This window comes from Pan troglodytes, chromosome 1 (genome assembly GCF_028858775.2).
Source record: "Pan troglodytes isolate AG18354 chromosome 1, NHGRI_mPanTro3-v2.0_pri, whole genome shotgun sequence".
Lineage (NCBI taxonomy): Eukaryota > Metazoa > Chordata > Mammalia > Primates > Hominidae > Pan > Pan troglodytes.
Genome location: NC_072398.2, coordinates 71879314 through 71899749, shown reverse-complemented (window position 1 = coordinate 71899749; position 20436 = coordinate 71879314). Strand labels below are relative to the sequence as shown.

Sequence of the window (20436 nt, the reverse complement as noted above, 5' to 3'; positions counted from 1 at the left end):
TTGCTTAGCATAACAAACAGGAGCTCCTTCATGAGCTGGTCCAATAACCTCTCTGTGCACCTCTCCTATATCCCGCTTCTCACAGCAGCCACTTCAAACACCAGGCAGCTCCCTCAGCACTCTGGAGCCTTAGAGGTCTTGAGTTATTTTCATGCAGAATCTTCCCCTGTCCTATTCTCTGCTTCTTGAAGGGTTACTGAGCTTCAAGACTCTGTAAATAGTATCCCTCTATGAAGTCTTCTCTGAAACTCTGGGACAGAATTAATTGCCTCCCCCTCTAGACTCCTACACACCTTGTTCAAATTCTGTTTTTGCTCTGTACTCACCACACCATTCTGACTTGTTGATATGGCCATCTCCTGCACCAAGCAGCAGGGCTGGGATCGAGGCTCGAAGACATACTTCTTTGAAAATATTTATTGAGTATATTATTAAGAGTGTGTAGTGCTGGGTCATATTCCTAGGCACTGAGGATTCAGCAAACAGCAACACAGATAAAAGGTCTGCCCTCAAGTTGCTTCCATTCTAGACAGAAGGTATGATTATAATCATGATAATCATGGTTATTATGGACATTGCCTATAATAGCTAACACCTTAATAGTACTTAAGTGTCAGGCAGACACTGTACTGAAGTTTTACACAAATAAACTCATTTGATCCTATAAGGTAAGTAGGTTTGTTATTTTATAGACGATGAGTTGAAAGCCCAGAGAGGTTAAGTAACTTGCCCAAGGCCACACAGCTAGTAACTAGGGGAGCTGGCATTCTAATCAAGTTTAGACCCCGAGTCCACATTCTTTATTACTATGGTATCCAGAAAAATAACAATATAAACAAATGAATAATTTCAAGTGCTGATAATGAAGAAGATAAAATAGAGTATTGTCAGACAGAGTGATTGAGGCATTGGTCAGGGAAAGTCTCTTAGAGAAAGTAACATTCAAATTGAGGTGTAATTTGTCAATTGAGAAAAGTAGAAATTCTAGAGTTGGATCTGGGAATCTAAAGAGGAGAAAAATTGTTTCTTCTATGTAACCAAGACACTAGCTGCTGTGATGTTCACTTGTCACTGCTGGAGGTACCACACTCAAGCCTGGGTGGCCTTGGGGTACAGCAAATAGCCCAAATGTTCCCAAACCTATCCCCTATCAATCTATTTGTCCCTCCTGTTCTTTTGGGTTAAGACATATCTCAGAAGGTGTCCAGTATGCTGCATCCTACAAGGGTAGGAAGCATGGCACACACACACTCTTTCTCTCACACACACACTCTTTCTCTCACACACACACACCTGTTTTGCTGAACCACTTTATTTCACTTCTCTCCTGTGAACAACGTGTCACTCAGAACCTTAGCAAAGTGACAGACAGAGGCATAGCAAAAGGGCTGGGGACAACCCAGAGGCATGAGTAAAAGGGGAAAAGAAAATTATTTTTTAACAAGATGAGAAGTGAATTGGACTGGAGGGAGAAATGGGAATTTGATCAAGGAGGGGTATGCAGAGGGGGTTGATTCTGAGATGCTGGCAGTGTTCTGTTTCTTGACCCGAGGGCAGGTTTGCTCTACAATTTTATGTATATACACACACATCTATACACACATATGTACGTATGTATTCACACACACGCACACCCCGTATATACACATGCATGCATCTATACCTTCTGAATGAATATCTCTTATAATAAAAGGTTAAAGAAATGATTTGGCGAGCAGATGAAATGGGTGGGACAAGTTCATACATATTTAATATACTCCCAATGCCTATTTTATGATAAAAATTGTACTAGGTTCATTTTTACTTATATTATCTCATTTAATTTTTATTACAACCTTATGAAGTAAGTGTCATTCCAGTTTTGCATATGGAAACTGAGGAAGGCAAAGCATAGAGGAGCAACCACCATTCAGACTCTGGGCTCTTGCCCCTGCACCATGCCCTCTGCCTTCCACCCTGGGTGGCTCTGAGGGTCAATGGGGTGGGTGACTTTTGGGTGAGACAAACCTGGGCATCAATCTGGTCATAGTCACTTACCCACTGTGTGACCTCAGCTATGTGTGGCTTATTGCCTCCGTATCCCCACCTAGTAAAATGGATATTACACCTTATGTTGCACAAAAATTGTAAAGATTAAAGACAATGATTGACAAATAGCAGAGTTGAGCATCCTTAAGCCTGGAGGAAAAGGTTTCCCTGAATTATACAAGGACATATTCACAGTGGTTTTCATCTCTCAAAAAAGCAGTGGAAGACTTTCATCAATAAACCCTTACCTAAAACCCCAATATATAAAGCAGATAAAAGGGGAGCTCTCTCGTTGGAGCAGGCCTAGGGGGTCTGGAGCTCCGCCACCTGTTTCTTCTCTTTCCTCACCCACAAGTGTTCCCTAGGGCAACTCCTTGGAACCTAAAGGTATTCAAAACACATTGAAGACCACTGCAGAAGTTCTTTAAAAAGCAAAACTTGTGATTCATTTAAAATCACAGGTGATATATTAAAATTGATTTTAAAATATAAGACTTTCACTCACCCAGACACATCTGCGAAGTTCTGTGAGACTAGGACCAATCACTGTTGTTCTCCCTTGTTCTCAGTAATTGAAAATGCAAGGAGTTCAATGTCTATGAATGAGCGCCTGCTGTGTGCCAGGCACTATACTAGATGCTGAGAGTATGCACTGTAAGATCTCTTTCAAGTCTAACAACTCTCTATGAAGTAGATACTATTATTCTCGTTTTGAAGATGAAAAAACAAAATGGGTATAGAGAGGTTAAGTCAATTACCCAAGATCTCACATCTAGTGAGTAGTGGAGTTGGGATTCAAACAAGTGTTGCAGGATGAATTAGAAAGCCAGAATTTTGCCATCAACTCCTGCAGCCTCTTCAACAGTGGACTGGGAGGAACAAGTGCCTTGCTCAAAGTTTCGTGCTTTTTCCCAATACTCCTCAGTTGTGATATTTTTTTCTTCTGTTTTCATTAGGGTACCCAGGTCTCCCAGAACGAAGGCAGCGGTCCTCCCTCGCGGGGAGCCCCAGCTCAGGGAGGGCAGAACATCAAGCCCAGCGGCAGCGGGTAGCTGGTGACTGGGGCCGGCCTGTCCCTCACTCGGGTTCATGCCCCATCCCCACCACGAGGCTGCCGGGCTGAGAGCGCGGAGACTCCTGCTGGGCTGTAGTCTGGCAGGCCGGGGGACTGGGTTTACTGGAAGAGTGTGAGGTGGGGATGCAGAGGGAGGTCCTTGAAATCCCCTTGAGACATAGAAATAACTAAGCACTCAGTGAGGACTGTGGGGGCAGCTAATGTCTGCCTACCCCTCACTCGGTGTTCAGCCATTTATCATCAATACGTCGTTAGGCAGGAGCAGGGGCAGGTGGCTGACGGGTGTGCCGGCGGCTGGCGGGGTCTTGGGAGGCGCCCTGCACACGCCTCTTCTTTCTGAAATCTCCGACCTTCCGGATTTGAGCCGCGAGGGACCGCGGAGCAAGGGCAGCCTCCTCCGGAAGCCTCGGGTCACTAGAGACCCCTAGAGGCGAAAAGCTGTGTTACAAGCCCCCGGCTGCAGAGGCGCAGGCGGGATTCTTGCCCCGGAGGTTGCCGAGGAGTGGCCGGTACCTTTCCTAAAACCCTTATCTGTAAGTACACTCCGGCAAGCTCGAAAGGGACAGCAGGGGAGCCATGTGTGCGTGCGCGTGTGCGGAGAAGGAATGGGGAGGGACAGTTGCATTTGCAGAAGCAATCCTGTCTGGAACTAAGCTGATTAGTCCTGGTGCCGTCCCTCCCTCCCTGCCCCACCCCTCTCATCCTCCCTGCCCCACCCCTCCCATCCTCCCTTAGCTCCCTCACTCAGCCTCACTCAGCCCCTGCAGCAATCCAGAGACTGCCCTCTTTGGCAACTGCCCTCTTTGGCAACTCCCCACCACCTCCATCAAGATAATATCCTTCCCTCAGGGCCCTTCACACCTCTCAGTAACCTGATCAACTAATTTGTGTTAAGGTATTAATGACTAATAATGATTTAATGTGCTGCCCTCCCAATTAACACTAGAACATTTCAAAAGAGAAATTCACAGATTTTAACCCAAGTGAGACATGGTGCTTTTCCTTGTTGAGAGGAATTGTAGGCCCTTCAAAACGAACCATACAGACAGCTGCTGATTCTTTACATACGCTGCATCACTCCTGAGCTTAGCAATGTTTGGAGGCTTTATGCAAAGGCTCAAGGAGAATTTCCCAAAGAGGGCTGCTCTGAGCTACAACCCTTAAAGAACGCACCAGTACAGGCTTAATGAAGAAAAGAAACCTGGTGCCGCAATATCATGTCTTTAGAAGTTTCGATGGTTTTTTTTTTTTGCTCTCGTATGTGACGACATGGTCATTGAGAGAAGAGGCTCAGGCATGGTGAACTTGGGTTCAAGTCTTTGGCAGGCTCTGCTACGTACCATGTATTTGATCTTGCCAAGTTACTTTACTACATTAGCCTCAGGATGCACATCTGTGAAATGGATGTGGTACAACTCACAGGGTTAGAGTATGAAATGAAATAATGCAGAATTAGTACTCATCAAATCTGATATGTAGAATGCTCCATAAATGACAGTTCTTTTTCTTAAACTTAGGGGTTTTGTTGTTGTTGTTGTTGTTTTTCTTTTTTTTTTTCTTTTTTTCTTTTTTTTTGCCCTGTCTCAAACTCTCAGTGCAGGGCAGCATGCAAATGCTGTATTTATTTATTATTTAAAAGCAGGATGAAGCAATCCAGCCTCCTCCTAGGCATGGTTGGTTTGGTAATGAACTAGATTTCTTTCCAGGTGATGGCAGTGTGTGAGCTTTTTTTTTTTTTTCTTTTCTTTTTCTTTTTCTGCTTCGTTTCTTTAGATGTATCTCACAAATGCAGTGAGCAAAATGGATTTGGCAGTGACTTAAAAAGACTTCATGTATTTTGGAAAGAAAAAAGCCACAACAAAAACTGGTTTGTTTTTGTGATATATGGTTCATGTGATATGACAAAAATCCATTTTTATGCTTAGGAAAATTGGCTAATTTTAAAACAGTTGACACATGCCATATGCATATAGAGTAATGATGGATTTTGCTCAGGCAAACAACAGAAGAACACAGGGCCAGCAATATCTTTGTTAGGGCTTTAGTTGCTTAAATTCTTATTTGATGGGCAGATCTGCCCCACGTAGGAGAGGAGAGTGACAGGAAAAATGGACTCATCATGGCCTCAGGTAATGGAGTCAGATATTTGATCATAAAGATACTAAGCTTAGGACACAGACACTGTGTTTTCATTAAATCAGTGAGAAGAGACTTGGGAATGTACCAATGTAGCAAGCTTATATTCAAGAAAGTAAACAGTTTATGAAGATATTTTCTGGATAAAAGGTGTGGATGGTGCAAAGGATACTGACTTGGTGAACCATCATATTAAACTTACCCTGGTCATTCTTCCTGTTGGAGACATGAATGATTTTTGAACTTCAAATACTGTTTATAATGTGCTTTGGGTTCCTCTGGTTTACAGTTCTGCATAAATCACACTGAAAAGGGAATCCCACATGTTTTCCATTACGGCTAGATAGGGAAAAGAGACTGCATATGAAAGTAAGATGCTACAAAGATGGGACATTCAATGAGAAATAATTATGAAAACTTTTTTAAAGAAAGAGATAAGTGCTCTATTATCTTGATTTCCTTCCACTTTCAGTTCCCCATACACATCGACCAGATACCCAGCTCCTTATAGGCCGATGGTATGCAATCTACTTGACTCAAAAAAGCATGTGGCTTTTATTTTACTTTATTTCTTTCAAGGCAAGATTTAATTAGTGACTGCAGAGAAAAAAAGCTGAACAGCTTAGAGGAGGTTTATGGTTAGGTTTGTAGGACTCAGCAATTTGACATTCTAATCCTGTCATTTCTCACCTTAAACTGAACAGAGTCAGCAGGGTTTTTTCCCCATAATTCATCCAGTTATTAGGTCTCCCCTCCCCTTACTTTTCACCCTCATCCTTTGTTTCATCTAATTTTTTTGTGTATGCAGTCCTCTACTACATGGTTCTCCCTAACCCCACCCCAACTCTCAGGATAGCAACAAACAAACAAATAAAACTGATATCTTGGTGGCTCATTCATGACTGAGCCATCTAGAAGATAAATTCTTTCTCTCCCTACTTTAATTCCTAGAATGTGCCATCTATCTCTCATGTGAACTTGACTTCTAAGATGACTGCAGCCAAGGTCCTACAATGATGCGAAGAGGCCAAGTAGTATGTCTACTTCCCTTTTTAATTATAAACTATAAACATTTTGAAGGTAGAGCCTGAGTCTTTTTTTTTTTAATCATTTTTTTCCCCAGATCCCTGGCTCAATACTGAGCACAGGGAAGACTTTTATGTTTATACAGTTAAAAATAAAATAACAAAAACCCCAATACCTCATCATCTACCCCACCACACCCATTTCCATTAAAATATGGGTTACTAGAAAGTTAACAAGAATCTTTCCTACTAAGAATATTTAGTGTTCAGGATTTCAAATGTATATGTTACAAAATTAGGGATGTGTTTCCTTTAGGGCAGTGGTTCTCAAAATGCAATGTGCACCTGGGGAGCTTATTAAAATGCAGAATCCCCAGCCCCTCCTCCAGAGAATCTGATTCTGTAGGTCTTGCATGAGATTCAGAAAACTGAATTTTAACAAGCAGATGATATACAGACCGCATTTTGAGAAATACCATTTTAAGGCAATCCAAATGAAATGTTACCCATACTCGGTTTGGTAGAATATTAACGTCGCCTAAGTGGTTAATGGTTGTCATGTTGGAAAAAAAAAAAAGTTCTGCGATTAGAAAAGTTGGAGAACGTGCCCTCCTTTCCACCCATCCCCTCATAGGCACTCGGAGGTTCACAATGCACTTATCACATTAGACGGGTCTGGAAAGGTCTACAATAAAGAAACATGTTTTATCTTTGTTTAGCCAAGTATTTCCAATATATCTTGACCTTGAAACTTTTTTTGATCTTATTACCAAACACCTATTAAATATGTGTTTAAATGAATTTTCTATGGAAAGTACTGCCGTAAGGGAGAAGGAACCACCTACAGGAGGAGGGTGATATTGCAGCCCAGCCATATTATCCCCATTAAATTTCCAAAGGAGAGAATGAACAAAGTGCATGCGGAGTTAGGGGAAAATCACTAACCATGCGGGATATCTTACAGCCTGGAGAAGTATTTATAAACAAACGTAATCATTCTTTATTGAGCATTTAATATTTATCAGGCACTAGTCTATGTTTTTAATATGTATTAACTCATTTAATTCTCAGAACAATCCTATGAGTCAGACACTTGTATTATTCCCATTTTACTGAAGAGGAAACTGAGACACTGAAAGGCTCATAATTCCCTAGAGATTACAAAGGTAGGAAGTGACACAGTGGAATTTGAACCCAAGCAGTGTGCCTTGAGAGCCTACCCTGTTCACAGCTCTATCAGACAGCCTCTCCTCTAGTAGCAGTGTTCTGGAAATTACTGCCAGTGAGGAATGAGCTCCCATCAGACATAACCTGTTCAGGAGCTATGCTGTCTCAATGCCGCAGGATACTCCTTTATACATGAGGGCCTGTGATCATTGCCCTTTATTCATCAGATAATTTATTATAATGACTGCCTGAACCTCTGAAAGATTTTGCTGTACTTAAACACAAAATATGCTTAGCAAAACAACCTGACAAGGATGATTCATGGATAGCAATTAAGTGCAGAATCCTGTGCCTACCAAATCCCAAATTGGGTTGAAGATCTGGCCATCCCGCTGACAACTTGATATGGAATACAGTAGGCTGGCCCTTGTCAGTCCACCCCACTCTCAACCCTCTCATTGCTCCTGGGCATGGGAGGTATCCCTGAAGGGGCAAGCTCTATGGATGACACAATTCCAATTCCAATTTTGGCCTCTGGCAAGTTGCTTCACTTGTATGTCCCTGAGTTTCCTAATCATAATACAAAAAAGAAAAAAAGGAGGATAGACTAATGATAACTGTTAGGTTAGTGCAAAAGTAATTGCAATTTTTTGTTATTGAAAGTAACAGCAAAAACTGCAATTACTTTTGCACCAACCTAAAACGTTGTAAGCCATATATATACATATGGTTTATTCCAATGTTTGCCACAGGAGCAGTGTTTGGTCTCTTGTGCTCTTAGGTCCTGAGGGTGAGATCGCTCCTTGTCTGTGTCTTCAAAGATACTTATGTAGAGGTAATGGAGGTCAAAGTTAGGACCCTGGGAAGTGAGAGGGAATTGAGGAAGAAAACTCTTGGCTTCCAGATCCTGGATCTCTTCTAAAATGCATGTGGGATTTGGGTCACTGGGCCTTATAATACAACCAGGATTCCTGGTTACTTTAATTTTCTCCTTTGTAAAAATATGAATAATGCTAGTTGTAGGCGTATCCCACTGGGAACTTTGCATCTTCTTCATTAACAAATGCTTAAGAAGTATCACATCACACTAAGCGGGCATTTCTCAAAGAGCCAACACATTCCAGACATCACTTTAGACACTCCACAAATGTGAACTAAACAATATGCCCCTTTTAATGGCAATTTAGGCAAGTTTGTTCTTGGCCTGAGGTTACACAAGTGGGAGAGGCAAAGTCCAAACCTAAGTCAGATCTGTCTGACCCAAACTGCCAATTTTTCCTCTCAACCAGTTAGAAAAGGTATGAGGAGGGGAAGTGACAGGAGGAACAACTGAGGTCTGGCTCTCCAGTGATGGATTTTTAGAAAGAACCATTTCAAAACCTATCAAGATCTTTGGAAAATCAGCCTTCCCAGTGCTTTTTCCCCTTCTACCCCAAATTTTGTGGCTTCTCTAACTCAACTGTTTCCTGCCCTAGTGTGTTGTGCCCCGCTAACCCTCACCCTGCCACACCTAACAGAAAATGCTTATGGCACATCCAGGCTGGCTGTCTTATCATCAGTCACCAGTTCCAGAAGCCCAGATTGAACTATCTGGTCTTGGTCCTTGGTCTTCATCCTTGGCTACTTTATGAACTTGTTGCTCTAGACCCAGACCTTTTGGCAATGATGAAGAAGAGCACAAGTTTTTTTCTTCCCAAACTAAGCACATTCACTTGCCAAAATGGGTCCTTCTTATGCCACTTTCCTTTGGATCAGACCTCACACATCCTGTGCACAGGGTCAGGCATGGAGTGAGGACGGAACCTTGCAGCTTCTGGGGCTTCATATGAAGCCTGGAGGATCAGCTTGCAAGGAGGAGGAGAAGGTGGAGTTTAGCCAAAGCAGGCCTCATGAAGGCCTCTCAACCACTCATGTATGTCGGTATGTCGACTTCCACTCTTGTTCTGCTCTTAAACAGTGAATGTTCTATTCCACTTATTTAATTATATATCAAGTAGTTAGGACTATGAGCTCTCAAACCAGGTAGGCCATGGATTTATCATTTGTTGTTTGAAGCTAAGTGATAGGTATAGAGGAGTTAACCATATGATTTTTTTCTATTTTTGTATATGTTTGGAAATGTTCTGTAATTTAAAAGATTAAAAAATAATCCATGGATTCTGGAGTGAGAGAGTCTTGATCTAAAATTCCAGCACACCTGTTCTCTTGCTGTGTTACCTAGGGCCAAAGATTTAAATTTTCTGAGCCTCTATTTTCTTATCAATAGAGATAATATCTATCTCAAAGTATTATTGTGAAAATTAAATGAAATAGTGAAACAAGCTATGCACAGTGACTGGCTCATAATTGCTTGATAAATAACAACTATCATTCTTGCTGTTATTATTGTTATCTTTCTAGTTAGCATCATTTTGTGACTTCTTTACAGCAGGTACTGTAACTTACTCAGCTTCATATTTATTCCATCTAGTTCAATTTCAAGCTCATATAACAAAAATAACAAATATTTATTGAGCTCTTTCGAGGTGCCAGGCATTTTCTAGGAGCTAGGGAAGTAGCAGTAATAAAGCAGACAAAAAAATAGAACCCCTGCCCTTGTGAAGCCTATGTTTTGGTTGTGGAAGACAAGCAATAAACAACAACAACAAAAAAACATAATTAATGAGTTGTATTTGTTGTTAGAAGGTAATAAGTTCAATGGAAAAAAATATAGCAAAGAAAATTGGAGCCCTGGAGAAGGGTTGAAGGATTAAATGGGATGGTCAGGGTAGACCTCAAGGAAGAGGTGACATTTAAGCAAAGACTAGAAGAAGAAGTTGGGAGGATGAGCCATGTGGATAACTGGAGAATTTCCATGGAGTGGAAAATTAATACTTTTTTTCTAGTAACTGCCCCGTGACACTCTTTGATATCTATTTAACTCTTATATTACTTCAGCTTCTGAGGTACACGTGTTTTTTCCCACAGTAGGCTTCTTGAGAGCTGAGAACATGTATTACACTTGACATTTCTGTTCATTCACAGAGCTCCCTACTCAGTATTATGCGTAGGTTAAGAATTCAGTAATTGTTTATAGAAAATAAACCCACACCTATCTTTCCTGAGAGGTTTTTTTTAAAGAAGCAGAAACTGCAGTGTATGTTTACAGTAAAACTCACCCTATTCACCCATACCTTTGTAAAACACTCATATTTTCTAAGTTTCATTAGCTTGATATTTTCAAGTTAACTCAGGACAAGGTACACACTAATAGTAGAGAAATCGGTAGCTCAAGAGGATTCTTGGAGAGGTAAAGAAGGCCAGGCTACAGGAAGATGAGGGAGAGACACACGTAATGTCTTTAATGCAGTCATAACTATGATAAAACATTTTAAAGATCTTAATGCAATTAGGACTTATGATTATACATTGTATGATCTTAATTGAAAGCAATAGTTCAAGTTAGACTTGATTCTCAAAACTCCAAAGACCAAAAACTGTAAGTAAAGAAGCTGAAAAAAAAAAGGTACTTTGGATTTTCTTATGATGCAGTCTATAAGATTTTCTGCCATTGAGTCACTTGATAGGTGAGACTTGTTTGTCAACAAGGTCCATTTGGTAACTGAGACCTTCAGTGACCAAACCTCCCAGAATAGGGTTCAGGACAGTCCTGCCTCTGGCCAAGCCCCTGTCCACAGTGAATGTTGTAGAGAGGTGACAGAATGATTCATTTGGTCGCTGCCACTCTCTTCCAGAAAAGGACCATAGCCAACGATGGCAAATTACCTCTGAGGTGGTCATTTACCCTTAGACTTGTTACAGATCCAAACAATCAGAGTACTAATCTGTTCTTCTTAACACAGACTTACCCTGTCTGGAGCTAAGACATGTTTTGATCTTTTACCTCCAGCAACTGTGTCAATATAAATACTTCTCAACTTAGAAACTAGGTAACATTGATAACTACTTTAAACAGAGGCCTCCACATTGAGATGTTTTGTCCTCATAGAGCCTGATGGAGTAAGACATTGTGCAGCTGCCACTCTCCAGAGAGACTGTCACTAAAGCAGGTTGTCTATCTCCTGTCTCCTAAGGCAACCTTATGAATAAACCATCTTAACGTTAAGTCATGTGCATAAATAATTTAAAATTGGCTTGCAAGCAAAAAGGAAAGGGGTGTATGTGGGACACTGATCACATCATCAGTGTGCTCTCAGCCAAGACTGAGGAGGGTCCATGGAGCTTGGTAACAGGTGGTGAATCTATAAGTTTCAACTGAACAGAAATTCCCTTACATCTCATTGTCCTCCTTTCTGGAACTCAGTTAACAATGGACAGGGCCTGATAAAATTCAAGCTTCCTCAGAATACCCTCATCTTTTCTTTTCTGCTAGGCTGACTCCAGACTAGAATGATAGGCAAGTTGCCTTCAGAAGTAAATATGAGTCCCTAACTCATACGGGGCAACCCTCCATAAGTCTCTCCAGACTTTCAGCTGAAAGGCTGCAAAAACTCTATGGAGAGGAACTTGCTCCTCTTGTTTCTGAACCTGTCTCGCTCCTCACTCACTTTTCCTCACTAGGCTGGAGTTATGTGACATTTAAAACATGTCCTTTCAAGACTATTTACCCATCTGTCCCCTAGAGCAGTCCCTATCCCTCAATCTTTCTCTCTTCCACATATATTTCAAGTTTAGCTCTTTCTGCTTATGTCGCACTTCTCTGCAATCTCTTTCTCTTGTTCTTTGTCAGCCAGCAAAAATCTCCTTCTTCCCTTCTCCAAAACAGCCCACATACCATCTGTTGAGGTTGGCAGTCTCCCGTTCTCTCCTCTCCTTGTTCCCCTGGTGGGAGTAAGTAAAGGGGGAGTTAGATCCCTCTTTGGAGCAGCTATAGGCAAACTGGACCCTGCTGATAGTTCTTCACTAATGGACCTTAGTTTCACAGGACAGGAAGTGAGCATTGGGTCCCAGTCTGTCTGCTTTGATTCAGGCAAAGTGATACACAGTTGGGTATGGTTAAGACAACAGACTCCAGGGTCAGATTGCCTGGTTTCAGTTCTGGGCTTCATTAGTTGTGTGATCGTGGGTGAGTCATATTAACAGATCTAAGCCTCTTCATTTAGAAAATGCAGATGATCTTTGTGTATCTTCCTCATAGGGTTATGGTGAGGACTAATAATACAATTTAGGGTTTAGCACAGTTGCCTGGTCTATAAATGTGAGTCCTTATTATTACATCATCCTTAACCAATAGCATAAAGCCCAATATTTCCCTCAATAGTCAAGAGAAATACCCCAACACATTCATATTGCAAAGGGCCCTGGCTGTGTCATCAACTCTCCAGAGAGCGTTGTCCTTCCAGGAAGTATGATGTCTTTATTAGCTTCTCAACTGCAGAGCACTAGTTTACAAATCCAGGATCTCAATGCTAAAAAGCCCTCTCGAAACTTGTGTTCTAACTGAATAAGTGGTGATTTGCACATAGAGCATTTCTGAGGCTAAATTTCAAAGGACAGCTAAGTCTTGGTTTGGGAGTGCTTTCTAATGGCAAGCTCTGTAATCCAGTGCTCTTCCTCTGGGAAATCCATCGCTTAAGACATCTCAAGCTAAACTGAATAAAACTCTGGAGAATATGAGGATGAGGATGAGAACAAACTGTAGTAGCCCTTGGGGAAAGAGGACTTAATGGCCTGGCAGTCCCTCCCTCCCTCCTCTTTCTTTTTTCTTTCACTCTTTCGCTCTTTTTTTGTTTTGAGATGGAGTCTCGCTCTGTCACCCAGGCTGGAGTGCAATGGCAAGATCTCAGCTCACTGCAACCTCTGCTTCCTGGGATCAAGCGATTCTCCTGCCTCAGCCTCCTGAGTAGCTAGGATTACAGGTGTGTGCCACCACACCTGGCTAATTTTTTGTATCTTTAGTAGAGATGGGATTTCATCTTGTTGGCCAGGCTGGTCTCAAACTCCTGACCTTGTGATCCACTTGCCTCGGCCTCACAAAGTGCTGGGATTACAGGCGTGAGCCACCACGCCCAGCTCTGGCAGTCCCTTTCTAAATCTGGTTCATTTGATTCATGTGTCTTTCACCTCGAATGTGTGCAGAAGGGACCCAGACTGAAAACACCAATAATGTGCAGTTCTCCAACAACAAATTTTTAAGCTAGAAATTTACAATGAATCACCTTTACAAAGAGAAGATCTATTTTCTTTGTTATATAAAACATGTATTTCTTCTTGTGTTTTCTTTAATACATATCTTGATTTAACCTCAAATTAAAAATAAAAGAATACAATGAAAGACCATATTTCTTTCAAATAGGTTTAAAGGTGGCATCAATCAGTTGGAATAATGAAAATAATGGGAAACATCTTTAAGTGTGGGATTCATGTTCACAGTGGAGCGATTATTCCAATAATTGCTCTGCTATGAGCAGACATAATAGGGGTCTCCTGTAAACCTAATTTCCTCTTGTTACTTTTCATCTTTGGTGGGAATCTTCATCAATCTCCTAAAGTTAAGAGTGTTCTGATTTGAATCTCCTTTAAATGGAAAGGGTTGACTTTTTGTGGTAGAGACAAGAGACCCGGGTTTTTTAGTTGATGGCCCACTGCATATCTCATCATGTCTCTCAGTGTACCAGGTCATGCACACTTCTGCTGTAGGTGAATGGGTCTGGTAATTATCAAAGGATTAGTCTAAGAAGGAAATTATTTACAGAAATATAGGTGTGAGATTAGGGAAACCCACTGTGAAAGCTGTTTGGTTTCCAACTCTGTCTAACTTATTTTTTTCCCCTTACTACTGCCTGGATCTGTGCATACATGTTGGTTTGTGGGAGGAAATGAGCCCATCCTAGCTCTAGTCTTATTAAGAACATCACTCATCTCCCTGGTATAGATGAGTTTCAACTTTTATTACTACCAATGACCAATGGCTAGACCTTAAGCTTAATTTTGGATTATTTATAGTGTGAGTGAGAAAATGAAGAAATGTAACTCTCAGAACATTTAAAACTTATTTTACCCAACCCTTTCTACAAATATCTAATTATGAGTAATGAACAAAGGCAAAATAGATCAGGTTTTATCCTGCTCTGCCAATATGCAGAAATGAATACGCAGTCAGGTAGTTGAAAACATAACGTAGAGAAGCCAATATCTCAAATAACTAAAACACAGACTAGATTTAGGAGCTATCTAAGATTGAATAACACAAGAATAACTAAGATTTGACTGAAGTAGGAGCCAGCCTGCAAAGACCGTATGGTGAATCCATTACATTGAATATAACAACCTCACAATAGCAAACCACTACCCATGAGGGGTAGAGGAACTTCAGACGAGGAAACCCACCTGGGTTGTGAAGCGTAAACTGCTTATGGATCCAGTTTCGTGTCTACAGGCAGTGTGGTAAAAACTGGGGCAGGTTCTTTCTTCTCCCTTTCTATCTGTTTTAATGATGAGGATCTCATTACAAACTATTTATTTCACCTACCCTACAGTCAGAAGCCACGAGCATGTGATGGGTGAAGGGAAGAATCAAAATTTCCCAATAGCACTGTCATGTTTCCAAACAGTTTTGATCAGCAATAATAAATGCCTGCATTTGAGCAATTGCAAGCTATTTCTCAGGCTGTGAGGGGGAGGGATTAGAGAGACAATTAGACAAAAATCATCTGTGTTATCTTATTGAAAGCAAATGTCAGCCTTATGTTAATGGCATTTATAGGATCTAAAGAGGTAATACTAATGGAATTATAGGGGATGTGGCCAGGAATGCCCAACAGGCACCTGTGGTAATTCAATTAGAAGAACTTTCAGGAACCATACAATTGAACGAAATTTTAGTTTCCCCCTTGTTGAGTGATTTGACAAAATTTGTACCTGTCTCTCTTAGCATGGAGAAGGAAATAAAAGAATGCCCTTTCTTGAATTTGAGCCATGCCACTAAAGCATTCCTCAGGTAGAATTTAACAGAGAAAACCCTGCCTTGTCCAGCACATGCCCTTACTGCAGGCTGAGGTCTTTACAGCAGACACTGTTGGGGCATTTATAGACTCGTATGGTTCTGTGCTTATTTTTCCCATCACATGGTGAAACTGTGTTTAAAAAGGCTATTGGTGTTAGGAGGAGACCCAGCTATGATCTGTTTCAATCTTCTCATTTTATTCAAGAGGAAACAAAAGTTCAGGGGAATAACTCATTTAGGAGACTGACTTGCTCAAGGTCACTGAAATAGTTATCAAGAAAATTGACGAGTAGAATTGGAACCCAGTTCCCATTCTTTCTAATCCATGGCCCTGAACTTTTACATAGTATTGTTGCAATGGAAATGTTGGTATTAGTCCTAAACAGACACTGACATACAAAGATGCTAATATATCTATGAGATGTTTGGCTGTATTTATTATTGTTTGTATCATGTAGAAATGAAACAGTGAAATTCTTCTCCCATAATTATTCTCCATATAGGAGAGACTATGGGAGGCTTTCTGTTTTCTGTTTTTCTCACTAACATTTTTAAAGCAACTTGTAGGAAAACAAATTTTCTATTCCTCCCAACACCTTAAAAATCTTTTTACATGACAGAATCTTAGTCCTGGTTCCTTCTATGAATAGGATATTTCACTTTGCCATTGTTTGTTATCCACCATCCAAGGAGGATAGATAATGGAGTTCTTTCTGCCAAGCAAATGTTTCTGAGAACCTGGGTCCAGACGAGGACACTGCGCTCTATCTTGGACTCTGCCTGAAAAGGACATCCATGTTTTAAATGGACAGAATCACAAAGATGAGAAATGTTCATTTGCCTGGTATCAGGAATGGGAATGAGATGCATTCTTAATTTGCAGGCAAAACCTTGTGTCTAACCATTTAGTGTATCAAATCTCCTTCTATCCCCTTTTGATTTTAATAAGCCTTCATTTTTTCCCTCTCCTGAACAGCTTCCCATGACTAAGAAGATTTAACTCTCTTTCCGTACATTTATGGGTGTCTCATACACATTTGCATATGGATAGAAAATGTAGGACTCTTAAGTGGCGAGGCTGTGTGTGTGTATGTGTGTGTGTGTGTGCACATGGGTGTGAAGCATACTCATCAGGGCCTGCACGGCCCAGTAGTCTCTGGTCCCCTTAAGACGCTCTGTACTTTCTCCAGTGGTATTCTACTAGTTGGAACATTTTTGGATTTTCTTGTTAAGACATCACCTTCCGGGCCTCATAACAAAATAACTTCTACCCATTCATTAATTTTCTCATTGTTTCACCAAATACCTCTCGATCATCTATTGTATGGCCAGGAAGATGGCAGAACCTGTGGGTATAAAATTTAAAAAAATGATATGCTCACCACTCTTAGAAAGCTCACAGCCCAGAGTTTTTTCTAAACAAAGCCCACTTTTCTTCACTGTCCTGTTTCTTATTCATTGTATTTGGTTCTAAATGACATTTTATCTAAATATAAATTATTCTCTCAAAGGACAAATATTTGCCACCATTAATTATATTTACAGGAATGTGCTTCAAGTTTTGGAGGCACTTCCAAAAATATTATTGGGCCATTGCCATATCCCTGTAATAAAACAGTGTACCTAAGGGACTTTTGTGATAAGCAAACTTCTTCTTTTTGATGTTTCAGTTCTAGCATATTTTGCAAAGACTGTTACTATTTTATAGCCTAATCTTATGGTCACATACTCAGGAGCAGCCCAAGGCAGACACGCTAAGGACAAAGCACGAGTCCAGCGCCCTGCCTTTCCTTTCAGCATTTTTCTCCCTCTTCTGTGACCGCTCTCAACCTCAAATCACCAAGTCCTCCTATGCCGTTTCTTACTTCAACTGAGTTTGAATCTTCAACTGCCACTCACTGATTTTGCGGCTTTAGGCAAGTTATTTAACTCCTCTGGCTCAAGCAAAGTCAAACCAACACCAACGCTGGCAAGTCGCGGGGGAATCAATCCCTGAAAAGCAGCTGACAGACAGCCAAGCCAATCTTGGGATGTCAAGGGGCAAAGCAGACATCATTGAGCAGCCGGAGAACAAAACACACCAAAAGCCAAGTGGAGAAAAACGTGTGGGGCCCAAGTCATGGATGAATGGCAAAAATGCCCTGTAGGTAGCATTGTTGATAACAGATAGGCCAAGAGCAAAAAAACCTGGCAGATGGCATTTTGCTGATTTGTTGCTTCTTTTAAAAGGGTTTGGTGTACTCCCCTCTCTGGGCTGTTGCCTCAAAGCATTTGTAAAGAATAATGATACCTTCCTCCCTGGGTTATTTTAAGATTTTGATGACACACTGAATATGAAAGTGCTTTGAAAACTGTAAAGTGCTCTACAAATGCTAATTTCTCTATTTACCCCTTTTCAAAACTGCTCAAAGCTGGCAATTTATAGTAGGATAAGAGAAACAAATTCATGGTCAGGACAATGACTGATAATGTTGAATGAAATGTGCATTTTAACGGATTGCATTTTCCTAACTCAGTTGGTTCAACCCAGATATACCTTAGAATCACCTAATGAACCTTGGATGCTTACCAGTGCTCAGGCCCTAGTTCCAGAGATTCTGCACTGACTCGTTTAAGGAGGGATCCAGCTATCCATGTGGCTTAAAAGGTGATTCTAGGTGCGGTGGCTCACGCCTGTAATCCCAGCACTTTGGGAGGCCAAAGTGGGTGGATCACCTGAGGTCGGGAGTTTGAGACCAGCCTGGCCAACATGGTGAAACCCCATCTCTACTACAAATACAAAAATTTGCTGAATGTAGTGGTGCATGCCTGTAATCCCAGCTACTTGGGAGGCTGAGGCAGGAGAATCACTTGAACCCGAGAGGCAGAGGTTGCAGTGAGCTGAGATTGCGCCACTGCACTCCAGCCTGGGCAACAAGAATGAAACTCCATCTCAAAAAAAGAAAAAGAAAAAGAAATGCAAATTCTTAGTTCCCACCTCAGACCTATTGACTCAGAAGCTCTTTGAGTGTGCTGTAGTTACCTGTTTTAATATGCCCTTTGGTTGATTCTGATGTACACAGATGCTTGAGAATCTTTGCAGTAGGGAAACTGAATCAGAGGTTAAGTAACTTGCTCAAAGTCATTTAGAGACTAAATAGCAGAAGGATTCAAACCCAGGCAATCTGGCTCAGAGAACTCACTCTTAACGTCTGTGCTGAAAAGAAGAAAAAAATCCTTCCATCCTGCTATGAACTGAATTGCTCCCCCACCCCAGTCCCCCCAGTTCATATGTTGGATCCCCACATCTCAAACGTGACTATGTCTAGAGATAGAGTCTTTAGGAGGTAATTAAGGTTGAATGAGGTGAGAAGGTTGGGCCCCGTATTAGTCCATTCTCACATTGACATAAAGAAATACCTGAGACTGGGTAATTTATAAAGAAAAGAAGTTTAAAAAAAAATTGGCTCACAGTTTTGCAGGCTGGATAGGAAGCACAGCGGCTTCTGCTTCTGGGGAGGCCTTAGGAAGCTTCCAATCATGGAAGGCAAAGGGGGAGCAAGGTGTCTCACATGGCAGGAGCAGGAGCCAGAGAGAGCAAAGTAGGAGGTGCTACACACTTTTAAACAACCAAATCTTGCAAGAACTCACTCACTATCATGAGAACAGCACCAAAGGGAGCTAAACCATTGATGAAGGAGCCGCCTGTATGATCCAATCACCTCCCAACCAGGCCCCACCTCCAAGATTGGGGATTACAGTTAAACATGAAATATGGGTGGGGCACAGACCCAAATCATATCAGATCCTAATCTGATAGGGTGTGACTTTATAAAAAAAGAGAGAGAGAAGCCATGTGAGGACATAGTGAGATGGTGGCTGTCTGCAAGCCAGGAAGGGAGACTTTGCCAGGAAACAAACTGTGGTAGGCCTTGATCTTGAACTTTCCAGCCTCTACAACTGTGAGAAAATAAATTTCAGTTGTTTAAACCACCCAGACTTTGGTATTGTGTTATGGCACCCAAGCCGACCAAGATGCATACCCACCAAAAAGGAAGAAAGATCATATGCAAAAGGGCCAGAGAAAGGAGAGACCATGGAATTTACCTGAAGCCTTGAATGAATTGGATGGGGAATAAGGTGTGTTGGATGAAGAGCAGGTGATCGGGTATGAGGATGTGACAAGAATGAAAGTTAGAGAGAGTGAAGGTAGGTCCTAAAGGCCTTGAAATCAAGAGAAAGGTGTTTCCACTTTTAAAAATATGAGTGATGAGGAGCAACTCAAGGATTTTAAGCAGATCAAATTTGCATTTTAGAACAATAACTATTAGAGAGAAAAAGATGGATATGAATATGGCGATTTGCTGAGGGGGGAGTGCGACAGTGGTAAATTGATAAGCTAGGAAGCTGTTGCATGATCCCAGGTTCAAAGCAAAGAAAATGTGAACTAAGGTCATAAAAGTTTGAGTCTAAAATATGAATATAAGATGCATTGGGATTAAAAAGCCTATGGAAAATGTATGTAGAAATGTTCACATATATATTACATCTAAACAGACAAAGGTATAGATTTGTATGAGTATGGATGGAGAAAGTTGCATGTCTTTAGACATGTATTAAGCTGTTAACATTTCTTCTTCAAAGAAGCAGAACTGGAGAGGAAAGGAAGAAATAATTACTGTTCCCTTATGCCCTTGTATTGTTTCACTTATTGCAATGAGCATGTGGTGCCTATTTAATTTTTCAGCAAATTCAATGATGATTGTATATGCACACACACACCCAGTTCTGGAGGTCAGATGTGAGACCTTGGCTTGAGATGTAAAATTGGGAGACAGTGCTGTATGAGTACTAATGAATCATGTGGGAGTTCAGAACCCTTAGGAAGTCCTCCAAATATGGCAGGCTGGGGTCCACCTTTTTTAAAAAATGGGCAAAGGAAAACAGATGAGCATAGAAGAACTAGCCAGACAAGGGATGTCAGAAAAGAGTCCATTATCCTGAGGAAGCTGTTTCTTCATCCCTCATTGTATTCCCAGTTCTTGACATATAATAAATGCTCACTCAGTCATTCCACAGTT

At 41.2% G+C, this 20436-nt stretch overlaps 1 protein-coding gene across 2 annotated transcripts in view; it reads left to right on the top strand.

The window, feature by feature from the left end:
• Window positions 1-20436, top strand: part of BRINP2 (BMP/retinoic acid inducible neural specific 2) — a 111458-nt gene that overhangs the window by 7442 nt on the left and 83580 nt on the right. The gene's annotated exons all lie outside the window — the stretch shown is intronic.